Source organism: Sinohyriopsis cumingii, chromosome 1 (assembly GCF_028554795.1).
Source record: "Sinohyriopsis cumingii isolate HCF-2022 chromosome 1, ASM2855479v2, whole genome shotgun sequence".
NCBI classification, from domain to species: Eukaryota; Metazoa; Mollusca; class Bivalvia; order Unionida; family Unionidae; genus Sinohyriopsis; species Sinohyriopsis cumingii.
The window spans coordinates 163,751,641-163,764,638 of record NC_142961.1 but is presented as its reverse complement, the minus strand read 5'-3'; the positions used below and the strand labels follow the sequence as shown (position 1 = coordinate 163,764,638).

Sequence of the window (12,998 nt, the reverse complement as noted above, 5' to 3'; positions counted from 1 at the left end):
ACAATAATGCCTGTCTAGCAGATGGACAATAATGCTTGTTAAGCAGATGGACAATAATGCCTGTTTAGCAGATGGACAATAATGCCTGTCTAGCAGAAGGACAATAATGCCTGTCCAGCAGATGGACAATAATGCTTGTTTAGCAGATGGACAATAATGCCTGTCTAGCAGATGGACTATAATGTCTGTCCAGCAGAATGACAATAATTCCTGTCTAGCAGATGGACAATAATGTTTGTCTAGCAGATGGACAATAATGCCTGTCCTGCAGATGGACAATACTGCCTGTCAAGCAGATGGACAATAATGCCTGTCTAGCAGATGGACAATAATGTCTGTCCAGCAGAATGACAATAATTCCTGTCTAGCAGATGGACATTAATGCTTGTCCAGCAGATGGACAATAACGCTTGTTTAGCAGATGGACAATAATGCCTGTCCAGCAGATGGACAATAATGCCTGTCCTGCAGATGGACAATACTGCCTGTCAAGCAGATGGAAATAATGCTTCTCAAGCAGATGGATAATAATGCCTGTCTAGCAAATGGACAATGCCTGTCTAGCAGATGGACAACAATGTCTATCTTGAAGATAGACAACAATGTCTATCTAGCTGATGGATTATAATACATAATCTTTCATTTTTTTATTGAAGAGATGTAAAGTTATTCAATTTTCTTTCTTTTCTCAATTTTAGATGATGTATATCACAACATGTCACCTTCAGGTGCTACTACATGATGTATAATCACAGCATGTCACTCTGAAGTACAACTACATGATGAATATCACATGTCACCTTCAAGTGCTACTACATGTTTATCACAACATATCACCTTGAAGTACTACTAATACATGAGGTATATCACAACATGTCACCCTGAAGTACTACTACATGATGTATATCACAACATGTCACCTTGAAGTACTATATGATATATATCGTAACATGTCACCTTGAAGTAGTACTACATGATGTATATTGCAACATGTCCCCTTCAAGTGCTACTGCATGATGTATACTGCAACATGTCACCTTCAAGTACTACTACATGATGTACATGTATATTGCAACATGTCACCTTCAAGTACTACTACATGATGTACATGTATATTGCAACATGTCACTTTCAAGTACTACTACATGATGTACATGTATATTGCAACAATTCACCTTCACGTACTACTACATGATGTACATGCATATTGAAACATGTCACTTTCAAGTACTACTACATGATGTACATGTATATTGCAACATTTCACCTTCAAGAACTACTACATGATGTACATATATACTGCAACATGTCACCTTCAAGTACTACGTGATGTACATGTATATTGCAATGTCACCTTCAAGTACTACTACATGATGTAGATGTATATTGCAACATTTCACCTTCAAGTACTATTACATCATGTACATGTATATTGCAACATGTCACTTTCAAGTACTACTACATGATGTACATATATATTGCAACATTTCACCTTCAAGTACTACTATAAGATGTACATGTATATTGCAATATGTCACTTTCAAGTACTACTACATGTACATGTATATTGCAATGTCACCTTCATGTACTACTACATGATGTACATGGATATTGCAACATGTCACTTTCAAGTACTACTACATGATGTACATGTATATTGCAACATTTCACCTTCAAGTACTACTACATGATGTACATGTATATTGCAACATTTCACCTTCAAGTACTACTACATGATGTACATGTATACTGCAACATGTCACCTTCAAGTACTAATACATGATGCAGATGTATATTGCAATGTCACCTTCACGTACTACTACATGATGTACATGTATATTGCAACATGTCACTTTCAAGTACTACTACATGATGTACATGTATATTGCAACATTTCACCTTCAAGTACTACTACATGATGTACATATATATTGCAACATTTCACCTTCAAGTACTACTACATGATGTACATGTATATTGCAACATTTCACCTTCAAGTACTACTACATGATGTACATGTATATTGCAACATTTCACCTTCAAGTACTACTACATGATGTACATGTATACTGCAACATTTCACCTTCAAGTACTACTACATGATGTACATGTATACTGCAACATGTCACCTTCAAGTACTAATACATGATGCAGATGTATATTGCAACATGTCACCTTCAAGTACTACTACATGATGTACATGTATACTGCAACATGTCACCTTCAAGTACTAATACATGATGCAGATGTATATTGCAACATGTCACCTTCAAGTACTACTACATGATGTACATGTATACTGCAACATGTCACCTTCAAGTACTAATACATGATGCAGATATATATTGCAATGTCACCTTCAATTACTACTATACTACTACTTCTCATGCTCACAATGTAAATATGAAATGAGATATTCCAAAAGACAGACAGACAGATAGATAGATAGACAGATAGATAGATATATACAAATGAATCATTACAACTCAACTTCACTCTCAAGAATAAGAAAATATTTGGCAAAAATTAGCTTTATCCGAGTCCTCCTCCTGCAACCCAAAAAAGATCTGTTTGCTTAAGAAATGTTAAAATTTTTTAACAATTTTCTGGAGTTATAAGTATTTCTTTCACATAATTCTTCTAAATAATAATTCATCCAGATCTCTTCAAAAATATACGACATGTCTCAATCTTGTGATGTATAATTCTTTTGGAATATACAAGTCACAATTAAACCCAGCAAAATAAAGAACTTTACATTTCATCTCTGAAATGTAGAATTATTTCGGTCATTAACTGTAGTTCAATTAGCAACAAGCAAATGGACCCACAAAATAATGTGATCTGGAAACATGGGGTTTACCTTAAGTAATGACTTCACTTCCCATCCCTGTTGTTAATATTAAGATATGCACAAATATCAAATAACTCTGCAGCCAACAGTACTTGAAAAACTGCCAATTTAAAACAAACCTTAATTTAATCTATTGGCATGGCTGGACAGACAGACAGACAGACATATGGATGAATAATCACACATAATAATTACTGTGAACAACATTCACTAAGGAGAGCTAGACAAACACTGGATGGGGATTTTCATTTTATACTAAATAAATTACTCTTAGTTTTTTATGCCTGCTTTCAAGTCCGACATGAAAGATGTACATTATGGGACTGATATTCAACATAGAGCTCTTTCAGCTTCATTACAAATTACTCAAAACCAAGCGAACCCAAGATAAACCCTTTTAGTGCCATCTATCTAACTACAAGATTGACAGAAGGCACATAAAACAATTGTAATTTTAATGATCTCCATAAACTAAAGTCAATTGTATTGAGAAAATTGTGCTTGCTTAACTTTTCTGCATTACTGTCAATTTTGTTAACTAATCAATGAAGGCACAGAAAGCTGTACCATATATATTCACTCATACATCAGATCCAAATATACTCTTCATACACACAGATCAACAATTGCATAATGAACTAGCAGATCTGGGTCTACATTGTTTTACAATTGGCTCTGACATGTAACTATGTGTATATGAAAATTCTCAAGATAATCAACAATCATAAGGATTCAAATATGGACCTCAACAATCATAAGGATTCAAATATGGGCCTCAACAATCATAAGGATTCAAATATGGACCTCAACAATCATAAGGATTCAAATATGGACCTGTCAAACCCAAAATATTTTAAAGTTTTCCATGACTTTTTTCTGTATAAAAATAAATATCATCCAAACAAAATTTGAATACGTGCTGCTGATAAAACTGTTCACTATAACCTGTAGGATGATCTCGTAAGTTCATGAGATATCTTGGATTTGTGACCTAATCTGTTGAAGAAGAAAACAAAATCCAGGACATTTAATTGTTATAATTTACATCATATGATGCTGAAGTGATTCTACTCCTACATATATATTTTTTATAAACAGTGAATCCAAGACTCCCCAGTGTTGGCACCATTCTTTGCCTTGGGCAATAAACAAAACTTGCGGTCAGTAGATGTGGCACTATTCCATGCCTTAGGCAATAAACAAAACTTACAGCGAGTAAATGTTGCATTGTTCTATACTTTGGGCAATAAATAAAACTCGCTGTCAGTACATGTGGCACCATTCTATGTCTTGAAATAATAAACAAAACTTATGGTCAGTACATGTGGTACTATTCCATGCCTTGGACAATAAACAAAATGTACAGTCAGTACATATGGCACTGTTGTCTGCCTTGGGTTATAAACAAAATTCGCTGTCAGTACATGTGGCACCATTCTATGCCTTGGGAAATAAACCAAATTTACAGTCAGTACATGTGGCACTATTCTATGCCTTGGGCAATAAACCAAATTTACAGTCAGTACATGTGGCACTATTCTGTGCCTTGGGCAATAAACCAAATTTCCAGTCAGTACATGTGGCAACATTCTATGCCTTGGGCAATAAACCACATTTACAGTCAGTACATGTGGCACCATTCTATGCTTTGGGCAATAAACCACATTTACAGTCAGTACATGTGGCACTATTCCATGCCTTTGGGCAATACACCACATTTACAGTCAGTACATGTGGCACCATTCTATGCCTTGGGCAATAAACCAAATTTACAGTCAGTACATGTGGCACTATTCTATGCCTTGGGCAATAAACCACATTTACAGTCAGTACATGTGGCACCATTTTATGCCTTTGGGCAATAAACCACATTTACAGTCAGTACACGTGGCACTATTCCATGCCTTTGGGCAATAAACCACATTTACAGTCAGTACATGTGGCACTATTCTATGCCTTTGGGCAATAAACCACATTTACAGTCAGCACATATGGCACTATTCTATGCCTTGGGCAATAAACCACATTTACAGTCAGTACATGTGGCACTATTCTATGCCTTGGGCAATAAACCACATTTACAGTCAGTACATGTGGCACCATTTTATGCCTTGGGCAATAAACCACATTTACAGTCAGTACATGTGGCACTATTCCATGCCTTTGGGCAATAAACCACATTTACAGTCAGTACATGTGGCACTATTCTATGCCTTTGGGCAATAAACCACATTTACAGTCAGTACATGTGGCACTATTCTATGCCTTGGGCAATAAACCACATTTACAGTCAGTACATGTGGCACTATTCCATGCCTTTGGGCAATAAACCACATTTACATTCAGTACATGTGGCACTATTTCATGCCTTTGGGCAATAAACCACATTTACAGTCAGTACATGTGGCACTATTCTATGCCTTGGGCAATAAACCACATTTACAGTCAGTACATGTGGCACTATTCCATGCCTTTGGGCAATAAACCACATTTACATTCAGTACATGTGGCACTATTCTATGCCTTGGGCAATAAACCACATTTACAGTCAGTACATGTGGCACCATTCTATGCCTTGGGAAATAAACAAACTTTGTCAGTACATGTGACATTTTTCTGTGCCTTGGACAATAAACAACACTTGTGGTCAGTACTTGTGGGATCAATGAAAAAAGGGCATGTGGCACCCATGGGGCAAGGAGTCTTTTGGCAAACTAATTCTAAATTGCAAAAAAAAGATCTTCTGTCACTTGCTTTGAAGGAGCTGTATACCATGTTCATCTGATAAGCCCCTCCCCTCCCCCCCCCCGCAATCATGGCCAATATTTACAAAGAATATTTTCTCTGATATAAGGACAATCCCACTTTTTAAAATAAAAACATTACCATATATGCTCATTTCAGAGTCCAAACAACAGACCCTTATCTTCTTATCAGGGTCAATGTTGTTTTACTGACTGGGCTAGGTCTATGCAATTTGCATTGGCACTCAATTTGTCAGTATATATGTCACAAGATGGTCCACTGGTCTTGTCACAGAAATATTGTTTGAAATCAAAGACTGACACTGCCAATTAAAAATGAATTCAAAATTGTCACAAATTGGTGAAGATCCCGATACCTATCAATATTTGATAATGATCATTGCGGCAAATCTTTCAGAAAAAAGATATTGATCTACCTCTGTAACAAATTTTATGATTTAGACTCGGCGCTTCTGGGGCTGCCAAGTAAATAAGACTTTTCTAGTCTCAAGATCAATGTCTATGAACTGAGGGAAACATTAGCACATATTTTGGAAATGTGAAGCATCAAAACACAAATTGATGAATTACAGAGAACTGTCTTCAGGGTGTTGAGGCTGAAACAAGCATTTTGCATTGCTCACAACCTGTGACACTGATTGTCAAAAACATCTGATGATAATAATACAAGGAAATCAGGCAGATACAAGAGTGGCAGTACATCCAGAATACCAATCTACAAGTCTTACTAACTGTCTGATTTGATGAAAAACTGAGCAGAGGGATTTGTAAAGTCAGCTTTTTCAATAGTCACAACTGACAAAGGGACTGATTAATACATAAAGAAATCGTCGACTAGACCTAAAAGATGTGAACGGAATTTGCCACTTGAATCGGATGAAATCATCAACACAATCAAGTATTAAATAGAATTAATTTTGTGGAAACAAGTAGCAAATCACTTTTACAAAATCTGTATCATCAGTACAGATTATAACTATGCGACATTGATTAACATATATTTGTCTTAACACTGATGGCCTCACTGCGCATTAAAGCATTTCAAAAGAAATATGAATAATAATGGATGTAATGATCACATGATGAAGGGTAGTGATACCTGGGATAATCAGTTAGAAAAATGAATTAATTATCAAGCTGATGAAAACAAAAGATCTATAAAAATGTAAAACACATTTGCCTTCATTGCAAACCAAAGAGTTTATTCACAAAAGTTTCAAACTGCAGAAAAATGTCAACCTTTGCTTTAATGGCATGAAAAATAACAGCTAATGAGCACATGACCATGATAAAGTGTGTAAAATTTAAGCCCAACAGCTTTGGAGTCATAATATTAAAATGGTTTTGGGACAGACGCAAGGACTACTGGATTGGGGTGAGTATTGTGAGATGAAATTGTATGGTGATATAAATACACAAAACTATACACATTTTCTTCTGAGTCAGGAATGATGAGTTTGATATGGAGTAGGAAAATCTCAAGGCTGTCAAGCCACGACATAGTCATGAGCTATATCAAATAAGTTCATCTCAAGGCCGTCAAGCCAAGACATAGTCATGAGCCATATCAAATAAGTTCATCACAAGGATGTCAAGCCAAGACATAGTCATAAGCCATATCAAATAAGTTCATCACAAGGCCGTCAAGCCAAGACATAGTCATAAGCCATATCAAATAAGTTCATCTCAAGGCCGTCAAGCCAAGACATAGTCATGAGCCATATCAAATAAGTTCATCACAAGGCCATCAAGCCAAGACATAGTCATAAGCCATATCAAATAAGTTCATCTCAAGGCCATCAAGCCAAGACATAGTCATGAGCCATATCAAATAAGTTCATCTCAAGGCCGTCAAGCCAAGACATAGTCATGAGCCATATCAAATAAGTTCATCTCAAGGCCGTCAAGCCAAGACATAGTCATGAGCTATATCAAGTAAGTTCATCTTAAGGCCGTAAAGCCAAGACATAGTCATGAGCTATATCAAGTAAGTTCATCTCAAGGCCGTCAAGCCAAGACATAGTCATGAGCTATATCAAGTAAGTTCATCTCAAGGCCGTCAAGCCAAGACATAGTCATGAGCCATATCAAATAAGTTCATCTCAAGGCCATCAAGCCAAGACATAGTCATGAGCCATATCAATTAAGTTCATCACAAGGCCGTCAAGCCAAGACATAGTCATGAGCCATATCAAGTAAGTTCATCTCAAGGCCGTCAAGCCAAGACATAGTCATGAGCCATATCAAATAAGTTCATCTCAAGGCCGTCAAGCCAAGACATAGTCATGAGCTACATCAAATAAGTTCATCACAAGGCCGTCAAGCCAAGACATAGTCATGAGCTATATCAAATAAGTTCATTCTGTGTGTGTGTTTGTGATTTGGTTTTTTAACATACCTTTAACAAATTTTCAGTCATATCGCTATGATGTCTGCAGTGTGGCAGTTTGTAGTGATGTCTATAGCACTGGGGCATCATGCCACAGACCTGTAGCAGGATGTCACACCCATTCACATTAGCCTGACACCAGGCTGATGATTCCTAACACTAACCTCTTAATGTTGAGCACCTTGCAAGGCAGCTGTTAGTGCCAATTTTACAAGTCTTTGGCATGACTTGGTCGGGGTTCGAACCTGCGACCTCCTGCATCTGGGGCAGGTGCTCTAACCACTTGGCCACTGGATTGGTCTAGGAATTTATTTTGTATTTATTACATTCTCCCTCTAGTGCATTTTTGAAATGCTTTTAGCTTAATGTCTGAATGCAATTCAAAACGAACTGGGATTTTTAAAGTTTGATCTAAAGCATGGACAACAATAAAAAAACCTAAGTAGTCTGAGTCTCGGTTTGTGATACGGAAATATGGGCTGGACATCTGTATCGAATGCCAGATCATCATGTAAGATTATCTGGGTATGTAATAAGTAAATATTACAATATGTATTGATGTAAGTATTGATACAAAGCCTAACATTTTGAAACTTGTGTGATAACAACTTTGACTATAATTTACTGCATCTGCAAGTTGTTACTATAACAAACAAGAGTCCCTTGAAGGGAATGATTCTCTACTGGGCAAAAAGAATCTCCAGGAATTCAAGATAAGACCATTTCTTTCTTTTAACTGCTAAGTGTTGAAACTATCTCTGATAATCTTTAGCAATAACAAGATTGTCATATTAGCTGTTATGGTAAACATATTGGATATCAATTGGCACCATTTTCATTTAGGACCAAATCAACATCATTTGCCATATTTTGATCAAAACCTCAAAATCATGACGATCATAATTTGTAATGGCAAGATTTTAAGGACTGCCATCAAGGCAGCCATATTGAATGAATGACTGAACCAACTAGGTTTCATAAGAAGTCTATTGGTGAAAACAACATGCTGAAATAGCAATCCAATAGGGAGTAGAGATAATGCCATATTGAGGGCTAGTCATTTTTTTCGAACAATATTGAACCAATGAAAGTAGTCCTTACATAAAATCATGCAAGTGTTCTATTGGTAGTTTTACAGATTTTATAAGCAGATATTTCCACTAAAAATGACGGCAGCTGTTATAATGAAACAAAATGGCAACATTAATGTATTCAGACAATTCTCAATAAAGTTTCACGAAAATTAAAGCAATGATATTGCAAACAACATCAACTTTAATGATCAGATTCGAGACAAAGGGTCAAGCATTAATACAAGTTCTGTTTCAACATCTGACATCTCAGATTTATCTGAATCTGAGGATGAAACATACGATGATCTTGTTTGGTCAGAACACGTGGGGCCAGTACATGTGGATGACTTTACAGCCGGTTCAGGGCCAGCATTTCATTTTGATGAAAATGCAGGGGCGATTTTTTTTCCAGAAGAAATATTCAAGTCATTGATTGCTGAAATGAACAGATATGCCACAAAAAAAACCACCAAAATTAATCAGAGGTCTGATCCCATGTGGTCTGCTACTTTGGTTGCTGAAATGAAGGCATTTCTTGGAGTACATGTCATTTTTAGTTTAATGCAAATTCCAGAGAAAAAAAATTGGTGAGTGTTTACATTGTATTTCTCATTAAATGACATAGTTTGCATGGGACAAGACTGATATAGAAAACGTAGACAGCATGTGCACTAACTCAAGGCAGCCATTATGATGCTCTGGGGTTCAGCCTACAAACAGACCCTAGAAGGCAGGCTGCACAGCAGGCTTTGTTGGGAGAGCACTTAATACTTGCTGAAGGTAAAGAGTTAATACCAACTAGACACGATAAAATGCTCATGTCAAAATGTCTTTCCAGTGAAAAGCAGTACTAGTAAAAACATGATTTTCAACATGACCACATATTGGAAATCAGATCAGTACCATTTTAACAAAACAGTGAAAAAGCCATGATGATGTGACCATTCATTCAGGAGAAGTAGTAAAAAACCCATGATGATGTGACCATTCTTTCAGGAGAAGTAGTGAAAACTCCATGATGATGTGACCATTCATTCAGGAGAAGTAGTGAAAACCCCATGATGATGTGACCATTCATTCAGGAGAAGTAGTGAAAACTCCATGATGATGTGACCATTCATTCAGGAGAAGTAGTGAAAACCCCATGATGACGTGACCATTCATTCAGGAGAAGTAGTGAAAACTCCATGATGACGTGGCCATTCATTCAGGAGAAGTAGTGAAAACCCCATGATGATGTGACCATTCATTCAGGAGAAGTAGTGAAAACCCCATGATGATGTGACCATTCATTCAGGAGAAGTAGTGAAAACCCCATGATGATGTGACCATTCTTTCAGGAGAAGTAGTGAAAACTCCATGATGATGTGACCATTCATTCAGAAGAAGTAGTGAAAACCCCATGATGATGTGACCATTCATTCAGGAGAAGTAGTGAAAACCCCATGATGATGTGACCATTCTTTCAGGAGAAGTAGTGAAAACTCCATGATGATGTGACCATTCATTCAGGAGAAGTAGTGAAAACCCCATGATGATGTGACCATTCATTCAGGAGAAGTAGTGAAAACCCCAGGATGATGTGACCATTCATTCAGGAGAAGTAGTGAAAACCCCATGATGATGTGACCATTCATTCAGGAGAAGTAGTGAAAACCCCATGATGATGTGACCATTCATTCAGGAGAAGTAGTGAAAACCCCATGATGATGTGACCATTCATTCAGGAGAAGTAGTGAAAACCCCATGATGATGTGACCATTCATTCAGGAGAAGTAGTGAAAACCCCATGATGATGTGACCATTCATTCAGGAGAAGTAGTGAAAACCCCAGGATGATGTGACCATTCTTTCAGGAGAAGTAGTGAAAACCCCATGATGATGTGACCATTCATTCAGGAGAAGTAGTGAAAACCCCATGATGATGTGACCGTTCATTCAGGAGAAGTAGTGAAAACCCCATGATGATGTGACCGTTCATTCAGGAGATGTAGTGACAACCAAATATTCAAGCTTGCCATTGTGGTGGCCATATTTGACCCCAGAGCAGCAACATCTCATTTAGGACCATGTATACATCATGAGATGTTGTTTGGAAGACAATGTAAGCTGTTGTTTGGTAGACATTGTAAGATGTTGTTTGGAAGACATTGTAAGCTGTTGTTTGGTAGACATTGTAAGATGTTGTTTGGAAGACATTGTAAGCTATTGTTTGGTAGACATTGTAAGATGTTGTTCACTAGTAATAACAAGATTTTCATGATGGTGCAGTGACCATACTGGATGTCAGATTGGCACCATGTTCATTTAAGACCAACTGGACATCATAAAAAAGTTTTTTCAAGAAAATCACATTTCATCTTTTGGTTCAGGAAGAGTAGCAGCAAAGAAGATTTTGAAGATGGCTGCAATATTTAACTTGAGATTAGCACCATTTTTAACTAGTGCCAACAAGACTCCATTAAAATCTTGTAGTGAAACCCGTCGACATGACCATCCATGAAGGAGAAATAGCTGTATCATATTTTCAAGATGGCTGCCATAGTGGCCATACTGGAACTCAGATCAGCACCATTTTCATTTAGAACTAACTAGACTCTATACAATGTCATTTAACGAAAGCTCCATGCTGACATGACCATCCAGTTAGGAGGAGTAGCAGTACCAAGATTTTCAAAAAGACTCCCTTCGTGGCCATACTGGACACCAGATTGGCACCATTTTCAAAAAGACTCCCTTCGTGGCCATACTGGACACCAGATTGGCACCATTTTCAAAAAGACTCCCTTCGTGGCCATACTGGACACCAGATTGGCACCATTTTCAAAAAGACTCCCTTCGTGGCCATACTGGACACCAGATTGGCATCGCTTTTCAAAACACTCCCATCATGGCCATACTGGACACCAGATTCGCACCATTTTCAAAAAGACTCCCATCATGGCCATACTGGACACCAGTTAGTGATATTTTACATTTTTGTTTCTCCTTATTTTCGGAAACAAAGAGAAGGACTGTGTGTGAGGTCAGGTAAGCGATCAGAGTTTGCATCTTAAAGAGAAGTAATTAACAACTTCCACAGACAGATGATGTCAGCACATATGTGCGGTGAGATTACTATAGTAGCAATGTTTACAGAATAGCTCATGCTTTCAAAGCATGTGTGCAGTGAGATTAATACATTATCAATCTTTACACAATAGCTCATGCTTTCAAAGCATGTGTATGGTGAGATTAATACAGTAGAATTAAATCAAGTGTATGGTGAGATTAATGCACTAGTAATCCAGAAAATAGTTCATGCAGTAGTAATCTCTCCAGAGAACAGCTCATGCTATTAAAACGTGTGTGTTGAGATTGCTCCAATAGTCAGTAGCAATCCAAAATAATATACAGTAGTAATCTCTCCAGAAAACAACTCATGCTATTAAAGCCATGTGAGGTGAGATTACTACAGTAGTAATCTCTCCTGAGAACAGCTCATGCTATTAAAGCAAATGTGTGTGTTGAGATTACTCCAATAGTCAGTAGTAATCCAAAATAATCTACAGTAGTAATCTCTCCAGAAAATAACTCATGCTATTAAGGCACATGTGCGTGTTGAGATTACTACAGTAGTCAGTAGTAATCCAAAATAATCTACAGTAGTAATCTCTCCAGAAAATAACTCATGCTATTAAGGCACATGTGCATGTTGAGATTACTACAGTAGTCAGTAGTAATTCAAAATAATCTACAGTAGTAATCTCTCCAGAAAATAACTCATGCTATTAAGGCACATGTGCAGTGAGATTACTAGTTGTCCCTCCATAACACCTCATGCTACTGAAGCCCTGATGATGATTACTTTATTTACCATCTTCCTTGTGTTTAAAGCCAATGCAAGTCAATCAGCCTTCTTTGCCTGCTTACTTGAG

General features: G+C 37.2%; 1 protein-coding gene across 1 annotated transcript in view; it reads right to left on the bottom strand.

Moving 5' to 3' along the window:
- LOC149808290 (uncharacterized) overlaps positions 1–12,998 on the bottom strand; it is a 145,644-nt gene that overhangs the window by 41,711 nt on the left and 90,935 nt on the right. The gene's annotated exons all lie outside the window — the stretch shown is intronic.